This window comes from Drosophila bipectinata, chromosome 2R (genome assembly GCF_030179905.1).
Source record: "Drosophila bipectinata strain 14024-0381.07 chromosome 2R, DbipHiC1v2, whole genome shotgun sequence".
Lineage (NCBI taxonomy): Eukaryota > Metazoa > Arthropoda > Insecta > Diptera > Drosophilidae > Drosophila > Drosophila bipectinata.
Window position 1 is genome coordinate 4703076 of NC_091737.1, and position 3151 is coordinate 4706226.

Below are 3151 nucleotides of genomic sequence, written 5' to 3' on the forward strand. Positions count from 1 at the left end.
AAAGGTCGTGAATTTATGACAGCCCCAATATGACGCATTAGCGTTCGCAGCTTCTCGAACCCAAGCACAAAAGCCCGCTAAGAATGGTTCTTGGTGGTTTTAAAAGCCGCTTCTTACACTCCGCCGAGATGACTGAATGATGAGGAACCTTGCACGTAACTCTAGGGTCGATCTCTCAGATGGGACCACGGTTGGCCACTCATTTAAGGCTCCAAGGAGAAACGGAGGACAATAAGACCACAGATTATTCTCAGTCGAATCATTGGATGCCCGCCGTTGCTCCATTGCTCTTGTTAGCTCCTGAATAGTCAAAACTCGATTGGCGTCGAAAAAACCTTCCACTTCAATCCTTTAACTACGCTACTTCCGACTTAAGTGGAGCCAACAACTTGGCTTGCAATAACTCTAGCTTCAACACCCTAACCGCCTTTAAAGGCGCGACTTGTGAAAATACAAATGAAAATAACAAGTAATCAGTCGCAGGATCCCAAGCGAAGCCTTTGAAACTGCTCTCATCATCGAACCCCAACAATAGCTCCCGATCTTCTTTAGGCAATTTAGCCAGTGAATTTCCCTCACCATCTGCAGACGATCCTGGCGCAAATTTAGCTTAATCTATAGAGTCACCTCCAGAAATTACAGCATCCACATAAAGGTCGCGACGCAGAATTTTGGCTTTTGGGAACATTTTTTGCTCTTCCTTTGCCAACTGATGCATTGATAAAATAAAAACTGATAAAAATGACGCCGGCTGAGTTGCATAGGTGATAGCTGTCCAACTTGGTTGTTAAGCTGCCCAACTATAAAACACAATGGTATGGCAGGAAGTAGTGGCCAGTAGTGGCCATTTGCATCAGAAGGGACTGGAGACATACGCCCCATCTCCAAATAGTTCTTTATAAAGGAAGCAATTCCCTCAATTGAGGATGGTGGCAGAGCTTCCTGAATCCAGCCGAGCAACATGTTTCGAGCAACACGAAATGCTCATCGCAATCTAACTTCTCTTTCTCTTCTAACTTTACTTATCTCGAACTTTTCTTTCTCTTGCGTTTCACAAAATACTTTAAGCAGTCTTTGATTTTCCAAAACTGGCAGAGCAGAAAATAAAAACGTTCATCCAGCAGGCTTGGGCTCTTCACAACATCCTTGTGGCAGTAGAAACGAGTCTTCCCTGCATATGTGAGACGCCCCCACGCACGACGCATCCAGTCGGGTTTACTTCAGCAACGGAAGGCCTGCTGAGAGCTGGATTTGTCCAACACAACAAAAGAAGACTGGCTCCGATAAGCAGATCGATACGCTCTGGCGAAAATCTAAATCAGCCAACGAAATATATATATATATATATATATATATATATATTTTTTTTTTTTTTTCTGAAGTGGCTTGTGCATCAATTAGTGCATCAGCTATCATTTATTTTTATGATAAAGTTTAGAGACCGCGAGGTGTGCTCGAGAAACGATTTTTTAATATTTATTAAGTTTTTTGCTATTAAATAAAATAAGAGGAGTTTGTAAGGAAATTAAAAATAGTTTTTTAATAGTTTTTTTAAAAATAGGGTGTAGTTTCATGTGTGAGGTTGAATAAATAGATTTTGTCACTTATTTCGAAAGTACTGTTTATTGAAAATGTACTGTTGATGTTTTAAATAGAAATATCAAATAATGACAGGATACAGCCCATTATCGAGAGCGCGCCAACACCGAATAGTATGAGTTACTCGGTAGCGATTAAACTTTAAACGCGTTTTTCTCGGAACGACATTTTTGTGTGCGGCGTAGGTGATTTACAAAATTCTATTTTTCCGCCATTTTGTTGTTTATTGAAAAAAATATTTCATTCTAGTAAGGGACAGAGCCATTAGCTTACATAACAATAACCTATTCTAATTTTTTGTTTCGCGTGACTCTAGCAGTCGAAATCACCTGCGCCAGGGACCTACCACTTTTTTTAGATGTATTCTTTGGCATGCTATAAAGTGTACTAAACTACACAAGAATATATTTAAAAAAATATATTTTTAAATTAGAGACCATTGTAGTGGCATATACATATACTGTGTAAGTGTCGACATATACACAGCACGACACTTAAAGGGTCTTATGCTCGCACTACAATGGCTTCGGAATAGAGTTATAGTCCTCCTGTTAGGATTAAGATTAAAATTTAGGCATTTGGTTTTCCGAAACAGTCCATCGGAGGTCAATACTAATCTGCGAAATATCAAAATCTTCAAGAACCCCGTGGATGGCCTTAAAGTCATTAAACATGGCGACTAACAGGACATGTCGCTCGTGGAGCAAGGCATAATCCACCTCGGACGACAGCTGAAGTGCTCTTTGGATCTTGCAGAATAACTTTTTAAGTCTTGCAGAATATCCTGTGCCTGGAGTTCATCGTCGATTATATATTTAGTTACGACCAACGTAATAAAACCCTCAGTAAGCGATTAAGGAGACAAAATTGTATCGCTTAATATTTAATTGCTCGTGCTAAACACGATCTGTCACAATGTGCGCTCAGAACCGTAAACGAAATTGTGGAACGTATACATTAGTTGTGGAATGTATTTATGTATGAAATCTATGCAGGGGAGAACTCACTTGCGTTGTGGAACGTAACAACTGAACTGCCGTTATGTATGTTTATGCTTATGTATTTGTAATTTTTGTATTATTGTTATAGTCTCTACCGAATAATCTCACTTTCCTTTAATTCAAATCTAAAAACATCTATTCCAAAAGTCTTACGAGAGTAAAAACATCTATTCTAAATGTCTTACGACAGTACAGTAAATAACCTACAGTAAGTACAGTAAAAGATCGATGTTTTGAGGCAGGTGGAACCCAAAATCCACAAGCTTCATGTTTTGTGGGACTTGCTAATTGCTCAAGTTAAGCTAACGCTGGCTTGAAGGTAAAGACAGTCTTACCGAGATGCCATTCATTCCAATTCCAGCATTCCAAACAGGTATAATTTAGATTCAGGCGATTTAGATTCAGGAAGCTGCAGCTGAGCATCAGAATCGCGAAGCGCTCGACAAATCAAAAGCTTTTCAAAGCTGTTCAAGATATTGTCCACCGTCTGTAGGTGGCGTCACAACAGTGACTGCAAAACTGCTGTAGGGTACCTCGGACAATGCCATTAG